Source organism: Leptonotus elevatus, chromosome 7 (genome assembly GCF_054856555.1).
Source record: "Leptonotus elevatus isolate MCC_2025b chromosome 7, RoL_Lele_1.0, whole genome shotgun sequence".
Taxonomy (NCBI): Eukaryota; Metazoa; Chordata; class Actinopteri; order Syngnathiformes; family Syngnathidae; genus Leptonotus; species Leptonotus elevatus.
This window is the reverse complement of record NC_141245.1, coordinates 7769791-7792267: the sequence shown is the minus strand read 5'-3', so window position 1 is coordinate 7792267 and position 22477 is coordinate 7769791. Positions and strand designations below refer to the sequence as shown.

The window sequence follows — 22477 nt, the reverse complement described above, 5'->3', positions numbered from 1 at the left end:
TGATGTATTAATTTGCGATTCTGCACATGGCTGCTGCTTTTCCATTAGCATGGGAAGGTGACAGTTGAAGATCTTAAATCTCCAATGATGGCTCGCTAAGGGAAAACTTAAATACATTTATCATCTGCTTCCCATTAGTTCTAGTTTCCACGGCCCCCCACAATACTTCTTTAACAATTTGCTTATCATATCTTATCCATCCATCATATCCCAAATATCTCAGTCAACTGTATTTTAGCCATCAATCTGTCCTCTCAACACCTCCTCCTATATCTTAAAGGCCACCCTGAAAATCCCTTTATTCATTTCCTAAATGGGTGAGTGTCCCGCCAGTATCCCCTCAAAAGACTAGGCGTTATTGAATGAAATGCCACAGCTGGGGAAATTGATTGCCACATTGCATCACTTTCACCCTTCATCTCCTCCCATGTGTTTGGCCCAACCATGATCTTTAAGGCTGAAGATCATTTCTTAGCGTGTGCCGGCGAGAGCTGGCTAACTGAAGTCAAACAAAATACAGAGCTGCCACATTTGATCAACATGATAGAGATTGCTCAGAGCTGTTTCTTCAAATGTATTTTTGGAGAAAGTCATTGACAGTATTGTAATGTAATGTAACATTTGCAAAACTAAACTCAAGTAGGAATTCAATTTCCATAATGCACATTTGGATTGGCGCACTGTTAATCCATCACAATCCGTGAATCATTTGTTCTTTCCATTTTCAATTGGCAATATAGTGGGTTTTTAAAAATATCATACATATAAATATTTTTCTTTAATCTACATAATAAACTAAAAACTGTCAGATTGTCAGCGTTAAAGTGTGCCGAGTCATTTTCACCTATTAAACTGCCTACTAGTAGTGATGGCAAAATGAAGCTTCATGAAGCACTTGCGATACTTTTTGACTCCTCAAGATGGCACTCATGATTCAAAGATGCAATGCAAATGTAATCCATTTTCATTGCACTTGCCTTTATCTTTAAACCAAGAGCACCATCTAGAGGAGTCAAAAAGTATCGCAAATGCTTCATGAAGCTTCATTTTGCCATCACTACCTACTAGTGCTGTGTTGTGTTGATGATTGCATTGATATTCATGTCTTATTTGGTATGGTAAAGTTGATTTCGAAGTTGACTTTCTCACCACGTTAGCAGCATGTTACTATGATGCCTAGCATGAACAATTGTTGCTGAGACTGGCTTGACTTGTCTTCCCAATGGTGCACGCCAAATAAATGGACACTGGAGGTTGAAAAAAATTCTCGTTTCACCCCTAAATTGATCCATCAGCCATATTATGTATGTGAAGGACAAATATGCTTTAAGCTTGATTATTGACTTCCTGTATTATTTCTGACACAGACCATATGCTTTGATCTCTGTTTATCCGGTCGCAATATGGTCAACTCATTTATGTCCCCACACAATATCTGTGTATGATCATGAAGAGTGGACTAAATAGTGTCTGTTGTGCAGACCATTATTTGGATGCATTGAAAGACTGATTATTTTTCTGTTTTATGTAATAGTTAAATTTTCCATTACCATTACCTATTGTGGAACAATCACTCTGCTTTTCTGAATTTGATTAAGCACAGTGCATTTTAGAGAACTTGTTTTGTTTTGCTGAGGTAAATATTAGAATACACAGAGAATGTATCCTTGCAAATAGGGAAAAATAAATACCTCGCATGATTTTATTAACGATAATTGTCTATGTAGTCTATTATATAAGAAGTCCTTGACTCCATTCTTTTCACCTTTCATCTTTGTATCACATTTGAATGCAAGCTATTTCCCACTTCTTCTTTGACGACATTCCTGCTGTGTAGTGATGGCAAAATGAAGCTTCATGAAGCATTTGCGATACTTTTTGACTCCTCTAGATGGTGCTCTTGGTTTAAAGATAAAGGCAAGTGCAATGAAAATGGATTACATTTGCATTGCATCTTTGAATCATGAGTGCCATCTTGAGGAGTCAAAAAGTATCGCAAGTGCTTCATGAAGCTTCATTTTCCCATCACTACTGCTGTGCCATCTGCACTAAGGAAACAGCGAGCTCCCAAACTGTCCTAATTTGAGCAGCATTCACAAACCTTCGTGGTTCCTCTGTGTTGAGCTCAACCCTCACCCAGCATTACTATGAATAGAAAAGTGTGTGTGCATGTGTGGGGGCCACATTTATGTGACTGTTACACTAATTCACACGTATCAAACTTAAGGCTCACAGGTTAAATGTTCATTTAGTGTGGCGCGCAAGAGCTTGAATGACCTGATTATCTTAGCATAAATAATAAATAAAATAAGATAAATTGTCAAACAGTCTAACCTTCATTAGCATTTTGACACCAAACACATGCCAAAATAAGCATTTGAGAAAAACAACAAATTGTGCAAGAAAGGTAAACTGCGATCGCCACAATCAAAACAATACTGAAGTGAAAGTCTTTTTCACAGGGCACGTTAAGCAATGCATGCATTTGTGAGCAGGTAAGTCCCAGCCAGATACGCGGCGCTGTGTGCAGCAATTCGTTTTTCTAAAATATGCTACAGCTGTCACATAAAGTTCTTAGAAGCTCACAATTGTTGGCTGTACCATTGTTCTTCCAGTCTCAACTGTGAAAACAAGTCTTGAACAAATTGAACTTATTTATTTTTCTATTTAAAAAGTCCAGTTGTTCCTGTGACACAAGCTACAAAGTAAAAATTTGATTTAAATTGAAAAATGGTTATCTTTTGAAGAGTTTGAGAGAGTCTTGACGTAAAACTTTTTTTTTTATCAGTCTTGTAACATACATTTTTAATTCATCCTTAATGCAAAGACTTGGCACTGGCAAAGTTAATGAACATGTGCCGAATGCTCTTACACATCCTGAGCACAAACTTGCCGATTTGATGTGATGTCAGGACATTTTCGAAAAAACATCTTCATACTGTGCCAATTAAGAGATTTGAGGCGTTAAGAGTTGGATAATACTGAAGCTGATGCCAATTAGTTTATTCCTTTAATTTGAAGAGGAGTTCACGTTTTTGTTGAGGTTATGGTGGGGATTAAATGTTATCGCCAGTCCACAAGAGTCAATTATCTACTTGCCTCGTTCCGGTATAGCCTGCCTTTTCACATTAACTTGAACCAACTGCAGTCTTATCTTGCCTGTAAAAAACAGCGGTGGAGGGTGGGGTGTTTCCTTGCTCTGTCAGACACATAATTTGGTATGTTATGGCTTTTTTGGTTTGTTTAGTTTTTTAGGAATTGTTGACAGAATGACAAATAATTTCCAGTATTTTGGCAGAAGGAAGAAAAAAAAAACATTGTTTATGTTCTGCATATAACAGTAGTGACTCAGGTCAATAGCATTACAAATTAATTACATGATTTTAAAATACTATCTATACTCCCTCACCTGATGAAAGATGAGGAGACATCAATATTAATGAAGGGACAGGAAAGGAAACGCTCAAGCATACAAACCTATACAGTCACTGCCTCCTTATCTTGATCTAGGGAAGTGCTTGGCCTCTATTGGGACTGCAGTCACAAGTGAGCGCTCTTGTGTCATTATCAGAGAAACCATCACCCAAGCATAAAAGCCCGGTAGTACATAAGGCATAACTTTCCAACCCAAAGTGTACCCTATACTGTATGCTTAAATGAGAACATTACTGTAAATATATTTGTGTGCATGTGCGTAATATTACTCAAATGACAATAAGTTGATTGCTGCCCACATCACCTTTTGTCGGACATCATTCAATATCTAGGGTTTACCTTGAGATATAGTGTTTTTAGTGTTTACTGAATTACAAAGATGGCCATGGAACACTACTTTAAAGATTCTTAATCTGATAAGCAGTCAGATGTACATTGGACATTTTACGTCATACTTAAAGGGTTGTTCAATAGACAGAAAAAAAATAGCTGGTAGAACACCATTAATAGAGTTCAAACTAGAACCCAGAACCCCCATTCGCTACTCGTGTCAACATAAAAAACAAGTTAGGAATCAATTCACTGGTGGATGAATGCATGGACGCTGGAATTAATTATGTTGCTCACGGTTTCCTTTTCGAAAGAACAGCAAAAGGCGCGCTTCATGCATTTTTAGCTAGTAAAGATGTTTGTGGTTTATTCATTTTCTTTTCTTCTTTTTTTAAACCTACTACGACAACATTTTGTTGCCACATCGTCCAATCAGCTCAAAATGTTATATATATTCTATATTATAGACATTCTATAGTATAGAATGTCACGCCTTTCCCAAGAAGATCACGTTGGAGAAGGCCCAGATTGATATTTTGGAGAACTCATTTGAGTAATTCAAATGATCAATCTGGCTCTTGCCAGGTTAGACGTCTCCATGATATGAAGAGATCAAGGAGCGTCGTCTCATATCCTCAAAACATTTCTTCCTCCTCCCGCTTTGTTCACAGCTTGAAACCGATCACTTTTGAAACCGGGCTCCAGAGTGGCAACATTTTTCTAAACGCGCCCCGTACGCGTCCATCTGGACGCCATATGCAGGATGCTTCTCAAGTCATGACGTAATAGTAACAGCTTGATGACGATGCATTGTCGCAGATTGATGACGTATGCGCCAATCCTCGCATGACTGCGCGCGAACCGTCAGTCTGTCAACAACAATGGCAGATAGCCGTGTCATAGTCGTTTTGTGCAGCCTCCTTAGTTTGCTTATGCTTTTGCAACTAAATATTTTGCTTCTTTATTCCCACGTTCAACAAGCGGTATTGTACTTGAATCACCCGCCATTGTCACTTCTCCTGTGTTCGTCTTTTTCATGTTTTGATACATGCAAAGTCATGTTTGCTCTGTAGATTGCAATAAAGTAGTATTAATCTCCTTTGCTAATTCTTCTTCTACGCTTTCCGTTAACTCCCTGTGGCTGCTCTACAGCGCCACTGCAGACTTGACATATACATTACAGCCGTTAAACGTGCTCAGCGTCCTTTTTTGGACACACGCAAGTCTTGAAATGCTTCTGTGTGTACGAGATTGGTTTGAGGAACGAAGCCGGCTTTGCTTCCGTCTGGACGGGCCCCCAGATAAGGTGAAACCCATACACGTGAGACACTATTTACTTCTGTAAACACTATGTGTGACGTCAATTTTTGTATGTGTAACTTGATGTCGTGATTTGTGACCATGCGTGTCACATCACTGATATGGTTCAATCACTTTTTTTTTGTCATGTTAACAGGTACATAAAAAGATTGAATGTCACAAGTCCTCCAACAATAGGACCATATTGGTCATTTTACCATGCACCAAAATACGACCAAGTAATACGTATTGTAGTAACCTCTATCGGCTATGTAAATAGTGAAAAGATAGTAAAGTGAACCATAAGTGGATTCAATGGGACTCAAACCCGGGTCGTCTTTTTTACTGAGCTATGTAACGCGCGGTGACTGATCCGCAATGGACGGCGCAGCCAGACAGCAAAGACTGGAGTGCAACAAAGTAACTGGAAGTCCACAGGCTCACTTTATTAAAAGGAAACAAAAAAACTGTGGAGTTCTCAGCGCCACCCTCTGGCGCGATGCTACACTGCGGATTGTTACAGCTAACAGGCCTGTAATTATTTTTATTTTATTTTGTGTTAACATGTATGTCAATTCATCGTCACCGGGGACATGGTTGGGGTTAGTATTAGGCTTTCAGTGAAATTGTACATGTTACGTCTTTAAATGGGACACTAACGGTTGGGGTTAGTAAGAGGCTGTGATGTTGTAGTACGGTTGATGTTACAGAACACATAGTCAAAACGTAAATAATTACTGGTCTGTTAGCTTAGTCGGATAGACACTCGTCTTCCGACCATACCACCCCGGTTTGATTTCTAGTAAGTACACTTATGGTTGACTTTTGTCTATATATTCTCGCTATTTACATGGCTGATAGGTCGCTAAACTACAATACGTAACACTTGGTCATAATTTGGCATATTTCAAAACGACCTATGTGGTCGTATTAATTGGAGGACTGTCTCAACAAAAAATCTGAATTGGGCGACATGCCCTGCAGTCTGAACGTAACCTTTATGTTCCTGTCAAATAACTCATTTGGACCTTGACAAAGGATTAATGCAGAAAAGACACACAAAAAAATCCCTGCAATCAGTATGAAAACAAGAAATGACAGAAGGTAAATTATAATGGCTTAGTGAGGTACATATTTTACACAAGGCCTGGTTGCTAGGATAGAAAGCTTTCCCTTGAGAAATATCCTAATCACAGTGTTTGCCTCAAAGCCAGATCTCATCTAAGTCATTCAAGTCACAAAGATGTGGAAATGTCATGATATGCAAAACCTAGCCAAAACACATGGGAAAGAAAATGAGTCTTTGAATGTATGCATGTGTTAGTCGCTGACTTCTTCATTACAGGGCCTGGAATTCAGGTTTATCTTCTCCTCCTTTCTTTTCCTTCTCATTGCACAAAAATGCTTCAATCAATTGTTTTCTTTGTGTTCACTTGCTTTACTTTTGTTTTATCTTCTCCGATCCTCCTTCACACTACACTTTTTTGCTTTTGCACATACACACCCACACAAACTGAATACAGGGTACTGTATATTGCCAACATTCTGTGTAAAGCGTGCTCTAACTGGAGTTTTCTTTCTTTTTGTATTTGCGCCGTTGTGGGAGTGAAGAGAGCCAACTTGGTTACAGGCCAATGGACATGACTTCGCTCATCACCACCTCCAAAAATATTTAAGACCTTACTTCTTTCCTTGCTGCAAGTTGCAGACTTTTCAATTGGACTTTTCAGATTTATGGATGTTATTCCCCTTGAAAAGTAGTTACTGTATTCCACTCCACTACAAGGCACTTGCTTTTATTTGCAACTGTTATAGACAGACAGACAGAAAAATGGATTGACTAGATGAAAAATGCTTGTGATTTATTTTAGCTGCAACTTACAGCAACAATGTGTTTATACATGAACAAAAAAATGAGAGTACACATTACCTCGCAATAACTGAGCTGAGTGACAAATGATGAGCGTCAAACGTGTCTTGCAAACTGACGGGCTACATACATCTCCCCAATACATTTGTACTTCTCAATGACGACTGTTCAAACTCCGGTGTGCCTTATGGCTGTACGGCTCTTGCAAAACCAGTAGTGCCGCAATGAATACAATCAAAATTAACCTTAAAGGTTTATGTATTGTATTAGCAAAGAAATCACTTTAAAAATATAAATTATCTTCAAAATGTCAATTATCTTCAAAAATGATTTTCATTTTCTTTTTACTTGTTTTCATAACTATAATAACCCTAGTGACTGTATATTGTCTCTATGTATAAGTACTGTAATTGTGTATCCCACTTCTCGCCCTTTGCAAACTGGGAGATACTGATTTCCTCAGTCAGCTCACCAGATGCGTGTGTAATACTACAGTACTGTGTTTGTGTGCTTATGTGAAAAAGACACTGTAAGTTTCTCATCTGTGCCCATCTCCGCAAGACTTGTACTGCCCCACAGGCATGCACACTAAGTGTTGTAATACAATCAGCAAGACCGGTGCTGAACATCTGTGAAACAAGAGCGAGCCAAATCTTGTCCTCTGGGAGGCAGTGACCATGAACACTCTGCCATATGGGCAGGCCAAAGTTTTCTAATGAGGCCAAAAAATGATTGATGCTACCAGTCACTTGCTACACAACAATTTGCGCGTGACCAACTCAGCAACGGAGGCTCTACCATTGCCAAATGAGTAAATGAAGCATCGTTTTATTGACAGTGCAGATCAAATTATATGGCAACCAAAAGTTGAGACAGAGTTGGACAATTTATGTTTTGCTTCCTCTCTAATACGTTTTAAGAAGAAGAAGAATATATATTTTTTAAGTATCTCTGGATAAAATATTCACACAAAAAAGTAGTTGAGTTAAACCAGGTGTAGGCAAACTTTGGTGCCCAGGCCACATTTGATTTTTAAAACGGAGAGGTGGAACAGGCCATTTGTAGATGCTATTATGTTTATCTTAATATTTACCAGAAATATGGATGATAGGGATATGATAGGGGTTAGGCAATATTTAGGGTAGTAGTAATAATAATATGAATAATAATAGAAAAAAAAGAATAACTGCAAATTTAAGTAAGAAAATCTCATAAAAATGGCAAAAATTGAAAAATGTGTTGTTGTTGTGTTTGTTTACTTACTTGCTTACTTAATAATGTAAATGCTCCGTGGCCGGGTAAAAGAACAGAGTGAGCCGCATGGTGCCTCCCATCCATACTTTGTCCACTCTTGGGTTAGAGTTAGACCATTTGTTTCAAACCCTAAATCGTATACATCCATCTTAGGTATAATCAGAGCTGTTCACTAAAATCAACCATATTATGGTGATTTATGGTTGTGCTTCAGGCTCAACTGTGCCACAACCTGCACATCCGCCTTGTTTTGTAAAGTAGGACAAGTCTTGTAGAAAGCCTTGTCCTTGATTGTTTTTCCCCCCCCAGAACAATCTCAGAAAAAATGGTGTAACCTGAAAAACGTGTAGGTAACTCCATGCCTTGAGATGGTTGGTGATAGAGACGGACGGCTTCATTCCCCATTATTCTCCCAATATAACCGAGTCCCAATTTTCCGTATTTTTGTTGTACACTACAACTTTGCCCATTGACCTTGCATCTATCTGCTTTCATTGTATGACTTTGTGGAGACAAACAATCTATCAATTCAACAGAAGTGCACTCCAGTCACAGCTGCTTTGTCTGACCGCATTTGTCGTGTAACCCGTATTTATTTTTATTTTTGTGGGTGACATACACACAGACATATTTTGAATACAGTAGCAATTCTTGAAAATTAATTATTTTGCTTGTGATGTTCAAAAACAGAATATTTTCCATGTTCCAAGCAATGTGTGTGTTTTAGCAGCCTATACATCAAACACATAACCAACAGTTGACTGGAGAATGCAAATCATGTGAAATTGGAAGCGTTAAGACCCCTTTTCACTCTTTATGCAGTAAATTGATGACTACAGTGCTGGTACATCAAAACAATCCATTCAGCTATTTTATATACAACTCACACACAAAACTGAAAATGATCACAGTTAACTTGGCGAGTGGCTGGGAACAACACGGACCAATCACTCTTAAATTTCAGGGCACATACAAACAGCCATTCACACTATCTTTCACGCCTAAGTTGAAGTCTGCAATTAAGTCAATAATCATAGTTTCGGTATGTGTGGATAAACCAGAGTAAATAGCAAGAACTCATTCTCGCCAAAATACGATGGACTGTAAATATGCTCTTTCGGGGCCGTAAGCACGTTTCAGAGCAATCAGATCGCATGCCTTGTAGGTGCTTGAAGAGCATGTCTTGTCAATACAACTTTGCAACATCATTGCTGAATTCCTTTCTCTCCGAGGACAGCAGACTTAGGTTTGAGAAAATCAATATCATGGATCAAATTCTTCTCAACAATTTTGATTTATTTTCTCGTTTTTGGACCAAAAACATTGTTTGAGTTTTTAGATTCGTCTATAGCGCACATGCACCAAGCGCGCAGCGTATTTGTCCTTTCAATGTGTTGCTATGAGCTGAAGAATAAAATGATGACGGAAAGTAAATAGATGTTTATCTCAGCATTTACCTAAAGAATACCACTCTTGGCAGTGTACTTTTTTTGTATTTATAGCTGAGCCTGATTTCTGTAGCAGACATATTTACTCTGTCGAGGAAGGACGCATCTGTACTCGCTCCTGCACTCGCTTGTGACTTCTAACTATTTTGACATTGGGATTTATAACCACAACTGTTGAAATATGCCTGGCGGAAAAAGAGCTGACGAGACAGGAGATAAAATCTTCTGTTGCAAAACTCAACGAAATGGCCACCGAAATACTTGAAATGAAAAAGAGCATCGTGCCACTTCTGCAGGAAATTTAGCAGTTGAAGAAAGATACACAAGAAAAAGATTGTCGCCTTGGAACAAAAAGTAGATGATTTGGAACTGAATCTTCGTATGAACGATGTGATAGTTACAGGTATCCAGATTAAACCGCGCCGTGGCCCTCCGGCGAGAGCTGCAATATTAATCAATTACCTTTATAATAAATGTATATGACTGATGTGTACAGTAAGAATCGATGGGGACGGGTTACTAATAAGCCATGGCTTCTACCCGTCAGCCCTTCTTTCGGATGTCAATGTTGCAAACGATATGATGCTATGTAACCTGTAATAATGTGTCCGAAAAAGGAAAAAAATGAATAAAACAAAAAACAGCTCTTTTATTTTCCTCAATTGATTCTGTAGTATGCTCTACCTAATGAAGTACTATTTTAAATCTGCTAAAGCTGAAGTCTCTTTGATTTAAGCTTTGGCTTTTTTTTCCCTCATATGTTTGTGCTTGTGCATTTGTAGCTCCGCACACTTCAAGCAGCAGTGCTTACCATGGTGCTGTTATTGCTGTTATTTGCAATAGTGTCATCATTAGTGCGTCACTGTGCTAGAGAGTCATGTTCTAAATTATGGGATAAGTGCATGGGATTTGTATTGCTCTCATTTCTGTTATGTGTTTATTTATTTATGTATGTATTTTCTAAACACTTCGCGGCGCATTGGCTTCCTGCAATAACTTTTTATATCTACTTTGTAAAAACATGCCAACTGATATCTGTGCTAACTTGCAGGCTCACAAGAAACTCTTCTGATAGTGAAATATCTTTGTTCATTGGTGTAAAAGTACAAGACTGACAAAATGTTCAAAGTGTTGAGATCAAAGAAAATCTTCCTGCTTTGTTGTCCACTGGGTTAACATGCTTGAGTTCACAGTTCACACCTTTCGATCTCGCTTGCCACACACCTTTCTTTCTCACTTTGTAATATACATTCCTGCTTTGACAGAACTTTCAGGGCAGTTAAACAAATGTCATCTAAATATGTATTTTTGTTGTTAAAAGTTGTTGCTTTACAGTGAAAGATAGCATGGAGCCATATCAAAATGACTAGAACATGAAAACACATTTTTTTACCTGCTGCGTCACATTTTATTTTAAACAGCTATGGAATCATTTTAGTTTTAGGCTCCTCATTTTCAAGCAATTTATTTTACTGGTTGATAGTTAAAAGAAATGATCAATACTATACAGATGTGCAGCCCTCCTAATGTATAAGGTACACTGACTATATGTTCATGTCACCATTAATGACTGTCTGCAGGTGTGGAGTGAGATTTGTAGCGGTTATAATTAGAGCAATAAAATAATCATCATCGTCATTCATACATTCAGTATATCATGGTTTCTGTTATTTCAGTCTTTTTCATTTTTGTGGGAATCATTTAAAGTATGTACATTTATTTCATCTATCCATACATCCATTTTCCGAACCGCTTCTCACAAGGGTTGCAGGCATGCTGGAGCCTATCTCAGCTGTCAATGGACTGGTCGCCAGCCAATTGCAGACATTTGTTTCAATCATTCCAATAATTTAATCATATTATTATTATTATTATTATCCATCCATTTTCTTAGAACATGCAAACTCCACCCAGGAAGGCCGGAGCCCAGACTCGATCTCACATCCTCTGCACTGGGAGGCGGATGTACTAACCAGCGTGCCGCCCTATTATTATTATTATTATTATTATTATTATTATTATTATTATTATTATTATTATTATTATTATTATTATTATTATTAGAGTGTTTCAAATAACAATCAAATAAAAAGAAACTAGGATAGGAAGAAGTTGGAATCTCTGAGCATTGAAAATTTCTCCCATGCAAGAGATAGGACTTAACCAAAGAGGACAGCAGAAAGTGCTTGGTGCTTGGAGAGCAGAATAACCTAGAATTTCTCATACAGGGGTGAATGGAGGAAAGCACAACTTTGGTCATGTTTTTGGTGAGGAATTAGCATTTTAACATGGCTAAAATCTCCAAAAAGTTGATTTTTCATGTTGCAGTCCCTTTAATTGCAGTTACGCAAGCATGCAATATATTACATTTGAACTTTGAAACAGTTAACATGTGGAGCCCAGTTGTCTCACTACTGCAGCCATGTTTGTATGTGGAAAGCAGCAATGCCATTTGTCATGTTGATCCCCCATTCTGAAATGGCAGATTTGAGCATCTCTGCAATGTTAGGCCCTGGGTGTTTCTAGCAAATCCTTGTTTAAGTTTGAAGTGCAAAAATGGTCATCTCCCACTCACAATCTGTGCCATAATGCTTACGTAGCTCTGAGTATAGCTTGTGATATCCAACTATCTGTGGTGAGTGTACTCGCTAGATACTATTTTTCTTTGGTATTTGTCGCTTGGTAAAATAACACACTTTTGCTGTGGTATGTCTGCAGGAAAAATACTACACTAGTGGTAGTAGTCCAAGTTTTTGTCTGATACTGTTACATGCCATTATGGCATGACTGTGAGAACTTTGATACTAAAATGTGGGTACAGATTAGAAAAAATAAATTCATACCCTGGCACCAGAGGGACTCCATAGTATCCTAATCTGTAAAGGCGACAAAACAATTCATATGTGCAGATTGTTATTGTAAACATCTCTATAGCCACTTCTTATGTATTCTGTATTGCGTTGCATCCACATTAGTGCAACAACAATAGCGAATGCATCATCAGCTAAAAAGATGCTCGCATATGCTCACGCCATACCTGGATATAATTATGGTGATAAAAACTTGATCAGATTATTAATTTAACAAGCATATTTTAGGGGACATTGTATACAAGCCCACCAAATGACCATAGAAAGCAAGTAGCAGGTGTGGCAGCACCTTTAAACACCAGAGTTGATCAAATGTTTCCCTTTGGTCCAAGAAATTTCACAGCCCAGCTTTGTCCCACCCATGGGCCGACACGGGTTCGCTGACCACGGGTTTTGTGGACGGTAGTAAACATCATTTGTCTGTTCATTCACATTCACACAAGGTATATCTGACAGGGAAAACCATTCATAGCAGTTCTGACTTTGAGGACCTGCATGCATAATATACACGTGGTCAGAAAATTTAACAATCGAGGAAAAGTCCATTTATTTCAATAATCTTTTTCAAAAAGTGAAACTTGTATGTTACATTAGTTCACCTTACACAAATTGAAATATTTCAAGCCTTTATTTGTTTCAATTTTGATTATGATTATGACAGAAAGACACAAAAAAATAAAGAAAAAAAACAGCTTTCACAAAATTAGAATGTTGTGACAACATTGTAGGCTCCTCGTGTCCCAATATTGTCAGCTAAAACAACTTTAAATTGTCTCAAATCTGGTTTAGTAAGCTTTAGAATCATGAGGAAGACTGCTGACGGCAGTGCAGAAAACCCTCATTGACAATGAGAAAAACTCTCAAAAAGAAATTGCGAAAGAAGCTGGATGTAGTGATGGCAAAATGAAGCTTCATGAAGCACTTGCGATACTTTTTGACTCCTCAAGATGGCACTCATGATTCAAAGATGCAATGCAAATGTAATCCATTTTCATTGCACTTGCCTTTATCTTTAAACCAAGAGCACCATCTAGAGGAGTCAAAAAGTATCGCAAATGCTTCATGAAGCTTCATTTTGCCATCACTAGCTGGATGCTCAAACAGCATTTTGAAGAAATTTTGATTTGAAAATTTGATTTTGATTGTGACAACAAAAATGATTTGAAAGTATAAAGAGGGTTTGAGAGCGTGTGGCAAGTGACTTTGCACGTTTTGCAACACTGAAGGAAGCCTGCCGAAAAAAGGAAAAAAAAGCAACACGCTATGCCCACGCAAGCCTGCGCTGCTCAGTGAGATACGGGCTTAATATAACACTAAAGTTTCACTTTTTGAAACAAATCATTGAAATGAATGGACTTTCCCTATTCTAATTTTCTGACCAGCACCTGTACAACAGAATGCATCTAAAAGGTATAGATGCATTCTGTACAAGTGCTGACTGAAGAAATTCCCAAGCCTCTCTCTGCATCATAGGGGGAAAAAAAGCCTCCCAAACCACCTGGTCTTGAAATGCTAGTGCCAAATGGGACTGTGGCTTGATGCTGTCTTTCAGACAAGGGGAACTCTTAAAAAGCTGGGAAATAGCTGAGCACCGAAAAGTGCAGGGAGAGTGTGGCAGAGGTGGTGAGCAGTTTGAAAAAGCCAGAGTAGTGAAAGGGAGCTGGGGGGAAGTCATAAATAAATGAGGCTGAGATATGTGCTTGGATGTGAGGGAGGCTTTGACTCGGTTGCCATGCAGTGGCTGTATATATGTGCCACGTCAGCTAAAAAGAAGTAGAGGGAGATTAAACTTCCAACACGGTTATGATTTGTGGAAGATGGCATGAAGTATAAAGAATAAATCATTTTGGTCATCTCATTATTTGCCTGGATGTTAAATATGTATGTGTAAATGGAAACATTCATCGTTGTCTTATTTTTCAAATCACTTTGATCAGAAGAAAACCATCTTATTTTTATTAAATGTAGTTTGGCTCGTTGCCTTCATTCCTCACTCAAGGTGTAATTAAGAATTGAACTTAGTTATAAAAAGCATGCCATATAATCATGCTCAAACATGCAGACTTGCCATCCATTTTAACACCCAGCCCACACAAAATCACCCTTTCCAACACACACATACAAATCCTTCGGCGTCTTTTGCCTCCGTCTCTGTTCCGCCCATGGGTAATAATCAGCGCATCAGCCGTAAACAAATTTCCATTATATGCAATTTCATGGACGATAAACCATTTGAATTCATGCGTGCCCCCGTTTAATATATACATGCAGTTACTTCAATGAGCACATTGTTATGTGTTTGTTTGTTTGTTTGTTTGTTTTAATTTGAATTGATGGAACTTAATAGCTAGTGAAACAGAATAGAGATAGAAGTTTTGTATGAGCATAAAATTAAGAAAAGCAAATGAATGGGCATTTTTGTGAGTTACAGCTCTGACAGGCAAACCTGGTGGAATCAAGCTGTTTTGTATAACATGCATTGAAAGGTAACACTTTGTGGAACCTGACATATTTTAATGATACAATGGAATCTGGAATACATTCCGTTACAGGATGAGAATCAATACTTAAATTGGTTCTGATTTCAGAACACGGTTTCTTAGTGGGGAAAACACAGAAACAAATAAATGATTCAAAAAAAAAATTTCAAACCATAAATACTTAATTGGATACCCCAAGCTTGTTCCCTGTAGTCTAAATGGATTGAATTTGAGGATTATCTCAAACGTTTTTGCAATTGTTTTGGTCCAGATTTTAGAGACTTTTTAGCCATGTTTGTAGATTGTTATGGCAGTAATGATCATGTTTTATGAATGCTTTGCAGCATTTCAGATTTGCACCTGTGCTGTTATGCCCCTGGTGCTGAAAGTAATCCAGTTAAGAACATAAGCATAATGTATTTTCGTACAATTTAATTTTGAACTGTAATGTTGTGAGTGCAAGCATTGCACACTTAGGTAAAGTATTTGCAGAAGTGAGAGTAAGTAGTCATATACTGTATATCAAGCTTCCCTAATCATGGTCCTCGAAGGCCGGAGTCCTGCAGGTTGCAGACCTTTCCGTCCTCCAACACACCTGATTCATATTGACTGATAAGGATCCTGAGCTCTAGAATTGGGTGTGTTGAAGGACAGAAACATCTAAAACCTGTAGGACTCCGGTCCTCCAGGACAAGATTTTGGGAAGCCAAGTCGCAAGTAAGTCTCAAGTCGTAACATTCAAGTCTCAAGCAAATCTTAAGTTATCGTGGGAAAAAAAAGTCGAGTCGCAACCAAATTTCACGCAAGTTGAGCCAAGTCATTACTTGGATGGACCAATTCGTAAGTCAAGTCATAAAATCTTGCTCAGTCACAAAATAAATTGAAGTGATAAAATATTTTGCTCTCTCACTGATATATCACAAAAAAGTACTTTATTTCTAAAAATTAAATGAACATTGATGTCTCAAAAAAAAAAGTGCAACTTAGAGTATAAAATGAATGTATACACTTGATTATTATTATTATTTTTAAATACACCGACTGAGAAGGACCGCCACACACAGAAACTTTACAACTTTACATCATCCACTTAGATGTTTACATTCACCCATTCACGCACACATTAATACACCAAGGGGCAGCTGCTGCCATGCAAGGTGCTGTTAGGCCCACTGGGAACAATTTAGGGTTCAGTGTCTTGCCCAAGGACGACCCGCTTTACCAACTGATCCACAACCCCGGATGCCAAGAAATACGTTTTTACATTCTGACCAACAGTAGTATTGAGCAAAATGATGGACTCTTGTAGCTTGTGGCATTTTTTTTCCTTTTGCCTTAATTATTCATTTGTTCTTTATTGTAATTCTCTGTTGTTGCTAATATTTCGCTAATATTTATGCCCCTAAAATGCCGGCATATATGCAAGCCATTTTTTCGGATTTTTTAATTTTCTTTTTGTAATAGAGATCATCAAGATGTGAGACAAATCTCAGATAAAATCTCCAAAATCTCAAATCCCCAAATCTCAACATCTCTGCTTCCTTGTCTGTAGCTTCCTAATTAAGAGAACTGAGGCAACATGCAGATTAGAGAATGCAGATGAGAAGTGAGGGCCTGCAGGCAGATAAGCTTTTGGCTCTATAGTCCTCTGAGAAAACCGAAGCATGGGACTGATTTTTTTCATACCACAAAATGAGCAGGTCTACATTATTAATTTCAGGGAATGAGGCACAGAGGCAGTGAGCATGTTTGTCCTCCGGGCATGTATATATTTATAGTTTTGAATAGACTTTAGGTGGAATATATATGTAGGTTCTATGCACTCTGGGGCCAGAGCAAAATATGTTATTTACCAAGAAATTACTACATTCATCACTGTGAATATGGCAGAAAGGATAAAATGGCAAATTGCAGTATTGCTAGTCTTCTTTTTTAGTGCAATGAAACAAGTTTTGTTAGTGGTACACATGAACACCTTATTTAAATACAACATTTGAAGCACATGTCGCTTTATTAACCAATGCATGACTGGAGTATAGGTCTGTATTATATCAGAGGCGGCATGGCTCTGGTGGTAGAGTGGTCATCTCCCAACTTAACGGTTGTGGGTTTGATCTCGGCCCCTGTGAGTCCTTGAGCAAAATACTGAACCCCCAGTTGCTCCTGATACTGCATCATCAGTAGGTAAAATGAGGAGTCAGTGTGAAGTTCTTCGAGTGCCTTGTAGATGGAAAAGCGCTACGCATGTGAATGCCCAGGCCCATTTAGAAAAGAGAGTGTGTGCGTGCGTGCGTGCGTGCATGCGTGCATGCGTGTGTGTGTGTGTGTGTGTGTTTCCCTCTGGGATGAGATATGACTATTGTTTGACTCTGCTGTTTACTGTGTTTCAGTGCCTGTGAAGGTTTTTGTAGTCGACAAAAACTAACAAAACAAGCAGTTCTGTCGTTACATCGGCCCGTCATTGACCGATGCTCACCTTTCGGCGAGTGCTTCCGCATTTTCGGCGAGTTCTTTATAATGCAAAGCCTAAAAGAAATACTCAGACTGAGAAGGACCGTCTGTACTGACCTGGATCGACGGACGTTTACCTGCTTACATTGGTGCTCAGTCCGTGTATTTATTCCAGACTTTGCATTATAAAGCACTTGCCAAAAATATGGGTGTCTGTCAATAACGGGCTGACGTAACGACAGAAGTGCCCACCTCTGAAAATAAGTAAGGGACCATTTTTTATTTTTTTTGACGAAATAAAATAAAAATGGAAATACTTTTGAAAAACAAAAACTAATTGAGACTTCTATTGCTACTACTAGCTTCATAAAGCAAACTAAAACTATATAATTATAGCGAAAACCTCCTTCATTTACATCTTTGTACGTGAACTTACTTTTGGGGTTCATTTTGAGTGTATTTACTTCAGTATTACTGCACATCTCTAGCTCCAAAAGATGGAAGGTCAAACAGTTGTTTGAGAATTGTAGTTTACTTAAATTTACTACTGAGTGAACTATTTTTAATCTTGCACGTGCAGGTGTGTTATTTTAGTTTTATAAACACACCATTGTGGTCAAAAGTAGAGTGGGAATTGGATTTGTTACCTCCAAAGGATTTCACCTTGAACATATTTCCACTTATAAGTAAACCAATCCTCTGCTACAAGGTCTGTGTGTGCCTTTAACTTTCCGATAGAAGTGCATGGTAAGAGGCGAGATGGCCCTAAAAGGCCAGCTCAAAGCAATTCTTTTCCAAGAAGATTGAGGAGATGCTGTTTGTGTGGAAAGAGGCTGTGCACAGTCTTTTTGCGCTGTTGAGACAAAAAACGTTGAAACAAAAGGCTGAGGTTAGACTTTGGCAATTTGTAGATTATGTGTAATCACACAGGCATCAGTTACGAGAATCTACATCAGCAAATGACCCAAACCATTTGCAACTGACTTCTGTTGTCCAAAGATTTATTGAAACAAATCAAAGTCATAAAACAATCTGATTATTTTTAAGCCGCTTATTTGTTACCATTCGTTAATGGTCCTATTCTGAAAATTCCAAAGAAATTATTTACTGATTTGCTGACCCAAGATGCACTTGTGAGCAAATACAGTATAAAATATGTGTCCCTGTGATAAATAATCTGCATGATTATATTTAAAAAAAGGAGGAGTTGTTTTTTTTCTTCTTCTTTTAATTTTCTTGTATGTGTCCCATACAGAACAGTGCGATATCCAGTATTTTAAATGTGGCTTAGTATATATTGTGCAGCTTTTACAATAACACAGTGATGGCAGATTTGAAACACAAAAACTCAATATGTGTGTGATTATGTAAGCAGACGTAACACAGACGTGAAGCTGGGGTTGAAATGTGATCCCATAGATGTGGGGATCAAACATAACACATAGAGGCAAGTAGATCGCTCCTGAACCACTAAAAACGTTTCGTTCACAAACAGTTCATTCTCTTCAAAAAGTGAACATCACAACTACAGTTCTTTTGGATATCTGCTTGCATGTTAAATCACTCTTATGCCATCTGAAACCTGACAAGGTTAGTCATTTATGTAAAAGCGGATTTAGAGTGTTTTGACTGCTTCATGTGTTCTTTGGGTGTGTTTGTTGTGTGTTGTGATTTTTTAAAGTCTGGCATTGGTAGAGGTTCGAATGAATTGTGACGCAATAGCCCGGGTTCACAGGAACCAGCTGTGCGGGTGCATGTTTGTGCGTCTTTAGTCTTGGAGTACTTTTAGCTCTCTGCCACAGGGGGCTGTCGAGGTACCACGATCTTTACTGCTCACCCTAAGGCCCTACAGACGTGCAGACTACAGCACATTATTCTTTCTTGCCTTGCCGCCAAGTGCCAGCTGGTGATGCATGGAGGAGGTGAGAATGGACTCAGTGATGACTTACACGCAGTCATCACTGTTGTCAGATCGAACTTTATACCACAGGACACAATGTACAACCTTGGTCGTGCTTTCTCTTCTACTTTCTGTGGAACTGCTTGAGTTCAGCTAATGGAATGGAATGATGGGGAGGGAAACAAGTAGGTCGGGAGTCAGCAGAACATAATATATAAATATGCCATGCAGATAATGAGACCAAAAATACTTCAAAGTTTTTAGAGGCTGGTTGCATCATACCCCATACCAATTAAATGTTCTTTTTATTTTTATTCTGGTGAGAACAGGATTAGTCTGTCTTTTGAAATATTTAAGGAATATCCCATTTTATCTATCTATCTATCTATCTATCTATCTATCTATCTATCTATCTATCTATCTATCTATCTATCTATCTATCTATCTATCTATCTATCTATCTATCTATCTATCTATCTATCTATCTATCTATCTATCTATCTATCTATCTATCCATCTATCCATCTATCCATCTATCCATCTATCCATCCATCCATCCAGATAGGCTTTAAGGACTTTCTGTGTTTTTAGTTTTCCCACAGGTTTTTGTGAAAAAGGCCTTCCGCATTGAAAACCAGAGCCTTTCTGTCAATCATTACATCATACATACATTATATCTGGTGATGTGGTCACATGGGTTACGCGGCCAATCAGGTGCATGCTTACTGTAAAAAGGAAGAAATCGCTGTAGCAGCCTGGCTAAGCTATCTGCTTATGTATAGCTGATCCAAGTCGGAACCTGTCTGTCGGGTCAGGTTATATTCTTTCCGTTTAAGTAAATTATAATAAATAAATATCAGAGTTTAGATGACAGATTTACATCCAAAGGGAAATGATTTGACATATCACTCAATAGTAACTAAAGTGTGTGAGTGATGGCCTGTCAACGTGGTGATGTCACATCCGTTCCAACATGGCGATGCGCATGAAAATAACCAAGGGAAATTATTTTGACTAGACACAAAAATGGTAACACCAGATATTTATAAAACTTTACAATATTGCTCCGTTTCCCCATCAATAACTCGGAATGGCGCGCCGGAGCTACACTTTAAATGTCAATCAAATACCGCTACTTTAGAGAGCAGTATAAACATACACTATATAAATGATTGTAGGTTAAAGCTTGTATCCTAGGGGTGAATGTATGCGAGTGTTGGCAAAGGCAGTGGTTTGCAAACGTCCGCTAAACGCTTGCTAAACAATCACCTACTACTTTAATGATTTTTCTTGTTGAATATGTTCAAAATTTCCTTGTGACAAGAAAAAAACAATATTAAAATCGTTAAGAGAACCTTTAAAATTATGAATCATCATTATCATTATTATAAATATAATAAATAAAATGTATCTTTTTGGGCACTCAAAGACAATTCACACTAGTATATACTAAATGAAAACAATATTAGTAAGAGTGGGTGAGCGCGCGGGAGGTGTCCATGCCATGGTCAGAACACAGAGACATTGTCCAGCGTTCAAGAAAAGTTCCCGGCAGGAGCTTCAGTGCAAACAGTGGGGACGGTAGTGATGGCAAAATGAAGCTTCATGAAGCACTTGCGATACTTTTTGACTCCTCAAGATGGCACTCATGATTGAAAGATGCAATGCAAATGTAATCCATTTTCATTGCACTTGCCTTTATCTTTAGACCAAGAGCACCATCTAGAGGAGTCAAAAAGTATCGCAAATGCTTCATGAAGCTTCATTTTGCCATCACTACTGATTGGGTAACACCGGGGACCGGGATGACAAGCACAGGAGGACATGATAAAATTTGACGAGACATTGACAGGGGGAGACACACAAGGGGGTTGGGGGCCGGTGGGGTGCCTGGCGGGCCTGCAGTGCCCCGTCCTGCTGCGTTGGGTCGGGGGCGCGGGCCGTGTTGGGTTGGGGGGCGCTCCTGCTCCTGGGTTTGCTCTCCGGCCGGTGGCCCTGGCGGGGCCCGGGGGTCGTCCTTTGGCGCTGCCGCGGCCTGGGGGCCCCTGAGGTGTTGCGCTTGCTATGTCCTGGCAGGGGTCGACGGCTCCCCTCTTTGGTGGAGATTTTCATGCATGCCAGATCCACCACACCAGCATCTATCGAAACTCAGACACAATCCGCTTCCTCCTCAGGTCATTGAATCGGTGGAGGCTGGTGTCTGTGGATCTCACTCGGCTTCGTCTGTCCTTCCTTCCTTTCCTCAGTCTCTCCTTTGGTCTCTTGAGGTCTCCCTGATTTTTTATTTTTTTTGGATTTGTTGGAATTTAGATGTTTCTTGAGTTGGGGAAGAATTCTGGTGGGTGGCCCGGTGGGTGATGTCTGGTCGGTGCTGGATTTCACCTTCCTTGGTTTTCTTTGGTCCCCTCGGGTCTCCTGACGGCGGTGTTCGGTTTAGGTGAACGGTAAGGGATTTTTTCTAATAGGTTTTTGGTGAGCTAACAAATACACGCACGCACGCACATACACATACTCACCCACATACAAAAAAAAAAATATATATATATATATATATATATATGTATATATATATATATGTATATATATATATATATATATAATATATATATATATATATATATATATATATATATATATAAAAATAATAATAATAAAGAGCAATGATGATGACATTTCCGAATGAACAATACTGAGCTCTTTAAAAAAAAAAGAAAAAGAAAAAAAATAATGGAAGCTGATGAGAGCTAGCCGGCTAGCTGAGTGAAATAGCTAGCTGTTAGCTATCCCTGCCAGGGAGAGCCTGATAAACGCAATACCTTCGGCCATGGTAAATATAATGTGACAATAAATAAAATAAATAAATCACAAAGAAAATAAATGGTGAAAAACTGTTTAGTGATAGATCTTCACAATCTTTTTGTCTGCATGTAATAGTTTTTAGAAACAAATCTATGGTTTCATTATTAATACTGTGTAGTGTACACACAAAAATAAGCAAAGTATTTCTCCAAAACTCTTGTCCCTTCATTGGCCACCCCTTGCTCTGTGTGCCACTTAAAAGGACCTCGGGGGGTGCTGTTGTCCCGACAACCAATAGGGATCATCACAGTCAGGCACTGGATAAGCAGAGAGAGCGAAGG

General features: G+C 38.6%; 1 protein-coding gene across 1 annotated transcript in view; it reads left to right on the top strand.

Annotated features, from left to right (window-relative positions):
- lsamp (limbic system associated membrane protein) overlaps positions 1–22477 on the top strand; it is a 285330-nt gene that overhangs the window by 124764 nt on the left and 138089 nt on the right. The gene's annotated exons all lie outside the window — the stretch shown is intronic.